We start from the raw sequence: 10,124 nt of genomic DNA on the forward strand, positions 1-10,124 counted from the left end.
TATGAGTCATATAAGTCCATCTAGAAGAGTATGTGTATATATGTATGTATGTGTGTATGTACGGAGATAAGTTTATGTCCTCTGGTTTATATAGAATTTGTATTAAATAGGAATTTTAAAATTACAAACAAATGAAAAGATCCCAATCCTCCTTGAAGTATAATTTCACTGGGGCCTTTCAGCAGATGTTTAATCTTTTTTAAAATGTGTAAAATGTACTGTGAATAATGTGACGAGGGAAAAAATAGCCAGAGACAGTTGCAGAATTTAGGATGGCTGCTTCAGAAACCATATTATGCCTACTGTAGTTGCTACAGGAAGTGATATTGATGACTTAGGCCCCAGTTCAGCAAAATATTTAAGTATGTGCTTAAGTGCTTTGTGGCATGGGGGTGGACTTAAGTCCAGGCTTCAATTATTTCCTGAGTGAGGTTCTTAGTTGGCATTACTCTCCCTTCTTTGCATTACCAGCTAAGGTTAGAGCATTGCTAGAGTTGCTGTGCCTTAGATGAAATTCTACCCATGGGCTCAATAAAAAAAAAAATACTATCATGATGAATAGAATTCTGATTGGGGTGTAGTAGGAAGGAGTTCTTTGAAGGTCCATTGCCAAGGTAGTTTTGTTAGCATATGGACGCCATTTTGAAGTTGAGGGAATTACAATGAAATTTCAAGTTCCATTAAGATGGTTTAGCTCTTATTCATCAACATCTTAGCATCAGCACTGGCAACTCTTAATGCTATTAGCACGGGGGAAAATGCTTGTCATCCTCCTTAGTTTCATTCACGGCATTTGGTCGAGAGAGTAACTCAATGATCCAAAGGGGAAGCTTCACTAAAAAGCTCCACTATTTATAGTTGTGATGAAACAGCAGTGCTCTTTGCTCAGATAATGATTTCATGGACCATGAATGTCAGCCCCTGCCATGGCAAACAGAGCCAAAACAATTACAAAGGCCAACACAATAAAGACCCTGAAAAGACAGAACACAGCAGCAGTAACTGTTGTGGAAGGAGAGATATCTCTTATAACAGTGATGTGTGGTAGAAGTCAGGATCAACGCCTATTAACATTTTAAAATTAAAATTCAGAGTGATTCACTTTTTTCAGTCCAGTTGCTGGCATTTGATATGTTCTTAAGTAACTCAGTATAAATCTGTTAAAGGCATAACATTGCTGCACAAAGGACGCATTCTTCTACCAGATTTCTTCCTTTAACCCCCACTTCCCTTCTGTGCATGAGCTCTGCGGAATTGCCAACCAGGGCTTTGCAAACTTGGTGAGAAAACATCTGAATGGGACAAATCACAGCATTTAACCCCCAGCATCTTCACAGACTTAATTTGTGGACTTCATTGTTTTCAGTCTAAAGCTTCTCTTCCCCTTCACACAAAATCTTCCCCCACAAAATTGTCATTTGTATTGTGAAATGCTTAGAAATGTCACCAAGAAATAGCCGTAGGATGGATGACGTGGAATTAAGGCAGCAGAAAACTGGTCGGGACACTCCGCGAGGAGGTGGGCAATAGGTGGCACAGTAGAAGTAGAAGAGGAAAGGAGAGAAGCAAACTAGCTGGACAAAGACATGTTTCAATACTATCAGAGGACTGCAGTGGGCACTCCTCCTCATCATAGACCTGGTCCACACTAACCCCCCACTTCGAACTAAGACACGCAACTTCAGCTACGTGAATAACGTAGCTGAAGTCGAACTATCTTAGTTCTAACTTACCGCGGGTCCACACGCGGCAGGCAGGCTCCCCCGTCGACTCCGCATACTCCTCTCGCCGAGCAGGAGTATCGGCATCGACGGTGAGCACTTCCGGGATCGATCCGGGATCGATTTATCGTGTCTAGACAAGACGCAATAAATCGATCCCAGAAGATCAGTTGCTTACCGCCGGACCCGGAGGTAAGCATAGACGTACCCATAGTGTAAACAGCAACAGGCATGAAGACCCTACAACTGATGATCACATAGGGACATATACGTAAATTCCTCCTATCAACCCCATATGTAAATAAACATGAAATGAAGGGTGGGTGTCATTTTGATACTAGGTACCCCCTACAAAAGTGTTATTTCTTTCTCCCCTATCTGGTTTTGGGTAGAATGTATTCTAGTTCCCAGGCTCCATGTTCCAAAGCACTCTGGCCCACTTTAAGGGCTAGACCCTCAGTCTATGGGGCTAGGCTGATGTAGGCTATTTGTGGATCTGATCCAGTGGGTTTAAGTGGGGCATAAGCATTGCAGAGGGCCTTGCATAGACACGAATTGGAGTGAATTTCACCTATTGTGATTTGGTACCAATATTTACAGGCACAAGTATTAGGCATGGTGTCTTTATACACAGGGAAGAATACTGTATTTGGAGCTGCATTTTTACACACAAGCACATGCAGAGATATTTGCTGCAGCATTATTTTTATATGCCAATAGGCCCACAAATGGCTGGTGCCACGTTCAAAAGAAATTTTTTTAGCACCAGTGCGTGTTATAATACTAACTGGATTTTCGAACAATGTCACCTGTTGCCCATCTAGTGAAACATGCAGTGAGATGGGTTTTCAATACTACTGCAGCATTAATACAGTAACTAGTAGGTTACAGGGTAGACTCTGAGTAGTAATGGTTCAGATACAGTCCCAGGTCCATACGTGCTGGAACTAGAGGTGCTGGGGGTGCTGCTGCATCCCCTGCTAGAAGTGGTTTCTGTTATATGCAGGGTTTATAGAGTTTGGTTCCATGGCTCTCAGCCAGGACTGGCTCCAGGTTTTCTGCTGCCCCAAGCGGTGGAAAAAAAGAAAAAAAAAGCCGATCGGCAGCACTTCGGCAGGAGCTTACTCACACCGTTCCAGTCTTCAGCGGCACTTCGGCGGCGAGTCCTTCCTTCCCTCTCTTCCTCTTCGGCTGCAGCTCAAAGAGAAAGAGGGGGATTGAGGGACCCGCCGCCGAATTCCCACCGAAGACCCGGACGTGCTGCCCCAATAGTGGACGGAGTGCTGCTTCTTTATATTGGCCGCCCCAAGCACCTTCTTCCTTAGCTGGTGCCTGGAGCTGGCCCTGCTCTCAGCACCCCCACTATACACATTGTTCCAGCACCCCTGCCCAGGTCCAGGGTTTTGGTTTGGGCTGTTATGCAGATGGGGGCCAGACACATGGTATGGATCTGAGTTCAGCTTTTCCCCAAAGTTCAGGAGGTATTTAGATCTGGGTTTGGGTTGTGACCATCTCTAGTATATTCCATCTAAAACCTCAGTGATAGCCAAATCAATAATGACCTGAGAGAGACCACTGAGCATCCTCTCTATCCTCTTGTCTCTGTCAGTGTGACTAATACTCTGGGAGAACCCTTCTGATTTATTATCTTTACTCTCTACAGCCTGTGCATATCCCAGAACCTATGTCTTTTCTTTCTTCTGTACCGTCAAAGTAGGCCTCCTGCAAGATACTCAGGAGATAGGGTATTCACTTGCTCCCGTTGGTGCCAACAGCACTAAAAGCACACCCATTCAGGGGTGAGTTGAGTACCTACAGATGATCTTTTGCAACCTATTAGGTGCAGACTTGAGCCTTGGCTACTGTTAACTGCTCAGTAGCCTGCCCTACCCTCTCTGCTAAAGTGTTTGTCAGCTATATAACGACATTAAGGAACGGTAATGACTAAATTAGCGGCAAACAGAGCCTAGCAGCGCTTGTAAACAAACAGCTCAACAGCTCATTAACACAGGCAAGCTGCTTGGCTTGGTGCTCAATGGCCAAGACTCCCTCCTTCTCCCCTGCTTGTTTGCGCAGCTGTAGAGGCCGCGTGCTTCTGCAAAGGCTCAACCCAGCCCCCCTCCACCCAACAAATTTCATCCTGTTTTGCTTTGGTGAAGATGAAGAAGAATGGCAGGAGCATCAGCATGAAGTTCCCAGTTCCACACAGTAAAGCAAAGTGCATAATACATGATAGTGTTGCCAAACAGGACCTTTTGCATGGACACTGGGAAGGCTACAAACTCAGGGCCAGATCTGGAGCTCATTGGTGAAGGTCCACTGACGTCAATGAAGCTACACCAGTTTATATCTCCAAACCTTTCGCAGGCCCTGCTGATATCACGAACTCTGAAGTCTTCCAGCAGAAGAAGCGGAGTTTGACGGCTTCAGGACTCTGTACGCTTTCCCTAGCCCCAAATAAGGCTTAGTATAATTGGAGTTTATACGGAAAATTTAAGCCAGAGAGACCAGACTATACCTTGTGTCCCAAAACAAGAGAAATCCTATCACAGGACCCAGTACGATGTGAAAAGGAGTTTGTATTGACAACTCTCAACAGAATGGGAACAGCTGCCTCAGTGAAGTCATGAGCGTGCCCAGTCATACGTGTTCAAAATCTTGTTTTGCATGAGAGAGACAGAGGATGAAGTGAACATTTTGCCAATTTGCTGCCCTTTCTTCTTCAGATAAGGTGAAGTTAAGCTCAGTATCTCCCGTTCATTATGAAGAGGGAGGAAATGTATTTGGCCAGCCATAACAATGACCTAAAAGGAAATATTTGGCCCTGAATAATTTAGCTGTTTGGCACCTGCATTTATGCAAAATATGGGATCTTGCTACCTGAAGAAAGAAGATCTAATTCTAAACACAAACATAAGGTATCTCTCCCTAATCTATAGGACACTGCATTTTAGAACCTTTTCTTTAGATATATGATAAATAAGCAGAAGCCACAATCTGATAATTGTTATGTTTCTAATAGTTATTTTTACAGCTATTTAAAAATCACATGAATTAGAAAAAGATAAAAATGTGTACGTGGGAACACGTGTATCACTAACTGGTATAAAGGGTAACACATACAGTACTTGCTCTAACTACGTGTTATTGGAAATAGCTCATTCAATGCTTACTGAATGCTTTTCCAGCAGCAACAAGGTGGGTAAGGTCAGATCTTTTAATGGGCCAACTTCTGTTGGTGAGAGAGACCAGCTTTCAAGCTTACACCGAGCTCTTCTTCAGGACTGGGAAACGAACACAGAATGTCACAGCTAAATATGCTTCTTTAATTAACACCAAATCCTATTTTGAGCCTAAGATGGCTTTTAGGATACTTCATCATTCCTCTACACCCATGTCTCTTAAGTTTCCTTCAATTGCATACTCTCATAAGGGCCTGCTCCAGACCCCACTAGGGAGTCTTTCCATTGACTTCAATGGGCTTTCAATCAGGTGCTAGATTTCTTCATTCTCCCATGATTTGCTTTCTTAAAAAGCAATGCCCATTTTAATGCTTCCTTCTGTGTACCAATTCAAGCCTATGCTGAATTCAATTAGTTCATGCTCCACTGCTTGGATTCTCTACTTTCTGGCTCATAAAGATGTTCTGTAGGTAACTTATAAAATTAGTTGCTGATGCATGTTTGGATACTTTTGTTTCCCAACAGATGACTGCATAGTTAAAGTGCCTTATGAGTATAGTGGCACTGAATAGTAGTTTAAGATATATTTTATCACAGTTCTCCAGACAAGTTGGTCTATAGCTTATGTCCACTAGGGTTTCCCCTTTGCTTTCCATTCCTTGCATCATATTCACAATATTTCACTACCACCCTCTCTTTCAAATAAGTTGCACTCATTGACAGTCACATTAGTTCTGTGAATGATCCCATCAGGTTTGAATTGTGCTGACTACTGGAGTGCATACAGAATTCTCTCATTTAGGAAGGCCTCTAGCTAATCGCTTGTAAACACCTTCATATAAACAAAGCAACAAGTTCTCCACACACTTTTATTCAAATGTGATTTTTTTCCCTTACGTGATGAAACAGGAGTAATAATTATACACGCCCTTGGGTTAGTGCATGTGAATATTAAAGTGAATTATGACATGATCAGACTGCAAATGAAAATTAATGGATGTTTTATAGAAATGGGGCCAAATTCAGCTCTGGTATAACTGGTTGCAACTCCACTGAAGTCAATTGAGTTGCCCCAATACTAAATTTGGTCCTTACTATCTAATGTAAACTTGAGAAGTAAGCATTGCCACACTTCTGTGTTACATTGTTAAGATAATAAAGTTTAACCGACATAATAATTGTTTGGTTTTACATTTTAGGTGCGCCTCCAACACTTCTGGAATAGTGAGAAGAAAACGACAAAGACAACTGGAATAAACAGACTTAAGATATGTGCAGTTTCCTTGTGCAGATAATACAGGGGGAAAGAAAAAGAATTTGAAAACTGCAAGGGTCTGACCAGAGAAGTCAAGGGGAGCCTTTGCATTTCTTTCAAAGAGATTGGATCAGGCCCCTTGTGGGAGCCATAATGAAGTTTATTTCCAGTTGATACAGTTAATTTACTATTCTGTGATTCTATATGTAAAATTATACTACCACCATGAGCAAAGGGAAGATTACACAGTCAGAGCCCATCTGAATTTAACATGAAAGAAAAATCATGCTTAGGTACTCTTGCCAAACTCTAAAAGGAAATATGTTTGTAACCTTTCTGTGTATCTTCCTCTCAATCTGAGGCTATGTCTCCCCTGTAAAAAAAAAAAAAAAAGTGTGTTTTTTACATTGAATAGTTAACCTGAGATAGTTAGTCCAAGGTAAAAACTACAGTGCCTTGTCTCCGCTAAAGTCTTTCACTGAGATGGCTAAGAGGTAAACACCTGGTAGTGGAGAGAATACGATTGACTTTGATTAGCTATATCAGGGTAAAAACTACCTGTGCCTTATCTCCATGAGGATTTTACATCGAGATGATAATCTTTATGTAGAAATACCCATTTTTGCAGTGAAGATAAAGCAGGAGTGACACAGGTAGTTCCTTGTAGGCAGACATAAGCCAGGCAAGGAGTCTATCTTCTGAGTATTATTCATGAATAAACCAAGTTCTTATTGTTACCTAAATCTTAGCCTACCATATGTCTGTTGTGTGTAAGTAGAGAAGATGGTGCATGTTCATGATACAGAAATAGCAGGTATAAAGAAAGGTAGGAGGAAAAGGTCCCTTGAGTTTACCGATTAGTAGAGGTAGTTGAAAGTTTTTGATTGAGAGTAGGATGAATTTTTTCCCTGAAAACACAATTTTCAAAACACCCAAAAACTTCAGATAAAAATTTGTGTCAATTTTGGGGAGGGGAGGGGGGTTCCCTGACGAGCTCTTGTTTGCCTAATGTTTGATCCTTGAAAAAAGTAGTAAACATTTTAGAATTTTTCCAAATTAAAAAACCCCCAGTAATAATAAAATAAAATTGAAAGATTCATATGAAATTTGATTACTGTGTTTTTCAAACACAGGTTAGATAAATGTCTATCAGGGATGGTCTAGACAGTATTTGGTCCTGCCATGTGGGCAGGGGACTGGACTCGATGACCTCTCGAGGTCCCTTCCAGTCCTATAATCTATGAATCTATGAAAACAGTGCTATAAATTAGAAAGAACTTAAATAAACAACATAAAAGCACAGGAACATAGCTTTCAAATCTTCTTGATTTGGAGGGACATCACTTATTGCAGTTCCACATTCTATACCAGGGGTGGCCAACCTGAGCCTGAGAAGGAGCCAGAATTTATCAATGTACGTTGCCAAAGAGCCAGAGTAATACGTCAGCAGCCCCCCATCAGCCCCCCGCCACCGCTCCCAGCGCCTCCCGCCCACCGCAGCCCCACCGATCAGCGCCTCCCCCTCCCTCCCTGCACCGCCCGATCTGCTGTTTTGTGGCAAACAGGAGGCTCGGGGTTGGGGGGGAGGAGTGAGGGCATGGCAGGCTCAGGGGGGAGGGAAGGGGTTAAGGGGGGGTCAGGTCCTGTGGCAAAGCCAGGGGTTGAGCGGTGAGCATCCCCCGGCACATTGGAAAGTTGGCGCCTGTAGCTCCAGCCCCGTAGTCGGTGCCTAGACAAGGAGCCGCATAACAACTTCTGAAGAGCCGCATGTGGCCCCGAAGCCACAGGTTGGCCACCCGTGTTCTATACAAACAATGTTCCCTCACTTCTATTGCAGAAAATATTTACATCTAAAATAAAGAATCACAAAATGGAGCCTATTTATTCTGAAAGAAAGAATTCCGACTTGCCCACATCACTCAGCTAGAACAACACCATGTTCTGAATATGTGCAGTACGACAGCTTATATACGCTACAACCCTTACGACAGTCAGGGAAGTATATATTTTTAATGACAGGAAACAGTAGGAATTGGGGTCTTCCTGAGCGTTTTATTGTCGTTTAAATAGGCTTCCACCAGGAGCTGGCGATGATGTCAGAGGTTACATTTTCAGAGGAGTTTTAATGCAGTTGCAATACCATATTTCTTAGCCCTAATACTCAATACAGAAGAAAGGCAGCAGGAAGTCATGGCTGAATAAGGAGGAGGAAGACAATGACTCGCTGTCTGGTTTTTCTCCCATTATCAGATTGTAACTTCACAGTAGCAGCTTCTATTGCAAATTCCTTGTAACTCTCCAGATTAGCTTTCAAGTATGCCTCCCTAATGATGGCAAACCTCCGACTGAGTAAGGGAGATAAGTATGTAACAGGAAGGCTCTTTCAGGTTGGAAATACTTGCGTCCTTATTAAATCAGTTACCTACATTGCTCATCCATTCTAGCACCATCTCTTTTATAACTATGTCCTCAGGTTATCTTGTTCCCTGATAAAGAGAATGTTTACTGATGTATTTATTATTTATATTACAGCAGCACATAGAAGTCCCAACAAAAATTAGAGGTCCATTGTGAATGTTTGATTGATACCTGTCTGATTGTTACTGACATGTGTGACTTCTTCTAATGGTTCTATTTCAAACAAATATATCATCAACCCCCACAGCTTCACAGTCTACTGAACTATGTGTGTGTCCAGCTTTGCTGAGTTCAGTGGAATACTTCTTGACGTACATCAGCAGGACTGATATCCGAATTTCTCCATCGAAACTAATGACGTTATTCCGGATATACACCAATTTAAGAAAAATGAGAATCTGTCCCACTGCTGGGATTTGGTTTTTGGCAAGCCAGCCAGCTAGCCTAGCACTTTAACAGTCAAATTGATATTTCCTGATTTAATCCCTCCGTGGGACAATTGATTTTTTCCCCCTGCCGTTCTCAGAGAACTCGACGGGCCTGTGCAGAGTGAATAAAATGGTTGCCAATTTGGACTGCCGCTGCCAGAAAATGTTTAATAAGAAAACCCTGCACCAGCAGGTTCAGACACTGTACAAAGTAGAGCGCATGCATAGATTTGTCATCTTGCCCTGTTCTTAAACAACATTAGCTCCTTTGTGTATTGTGAGGAAACAAGGGGGAAAGCCCCTTGGAGCTGAACCAGGCATTTATTTGTTCTTGAGCATGCTGGCTGCTGCTGCACACTTCCTTGTAGAAAACAAGAGGTGAGCACTGGTGCTGCTTGTTCTGAGAAGTCAGTGCAAGTGTTTGGCAAATGGTTTTCACGACACTCGATGTGTGACATTCAGACAGGAAGCCTATCTCTTGCTTGACAGATGTTACAGGAGAAATTGTTTACACTTACCCTCCCCATGCTCAGTGTGCTAAATAGGGCTGCAGGGGTGAAGCATGGCATAGGTTATAAAGTAGGGTCAAGGTAGCGGTACTGTAAGTAAAATCATGGCATCATGATCGCCTTGAGACCATTTTAAATTCCTTTTTGAACCAAAGATTATGGCAATTCATCTTACTTTTGACTATTGTGATCATGCTTTGGGGAAGTGGATGATTGCAGTGATACTTTGCTTTACATGGTCCCTTTTAAAGGGAATTGTTTGTAGCTTGATGGGGCAGTCAGTGTGAATATTGAGCTCCTGCTGATAGAATTTCTGTGACTTAGGGAGACAGACATCTCTCTTCAATCCACCTCCTTCTCTTTGCTACAGGCACAGGGGTGCTGGAGCAATTTTTTTAATTGGGGGTGCTGAGAGCCATTGAACCAAACTGTAAACACTGGATATGATGGAAACCACTTCAAGCCAGCAGGTGTTGCAGTACCCCCCAGCACCTCTAGTGCCAACACTTACGCACAAGCATACCCATGTTGCAGTGGATATAGTAGAATACAGTATCTAGATGGGTTCTGGCCTTGCTACGGCTCACTCTGTTGCAATTACACAAAGCAAC

General features: G+C 42.6%; 1 long non-coding RNA gene across 1 annotated transcript in view; it reads left to right on the top strand.

The window, feature by feature from the left end:
* LOC117884417 overlaps positions 1-6,895 on the top strand; it is a 91,896-nt gene extending 85,001 nt beyond the window's left edge. Inside the window, exon 2 of the long non-coding RNA XR_004647556.1 lies at positions 6,103-6,895. This is a non-coding gene — a long non-coding RNA (uncharacterized LOC117884417). The remainder of the gene's footprint in view (positions 1-6,102) is intronic.
* Positions 6,896-10,124: the final 3,229 nt, after the last annotated feature.

The sequence above is a fragment of the Trachemys scripta genome, chromosome 10, assembly GCF_013100865.1.
Source record: "Trachemys scripta elegans isolate TJP31775 chromosome 10, CAS_Tse_1.0, whole genome shotgun sequence".
Taxonomy (NCBI): domain Eukaryota; kingdom Metazoa; phylum Chordata; order Testudines; family Emydidae; genus Trachemys; species Trachemys scripta.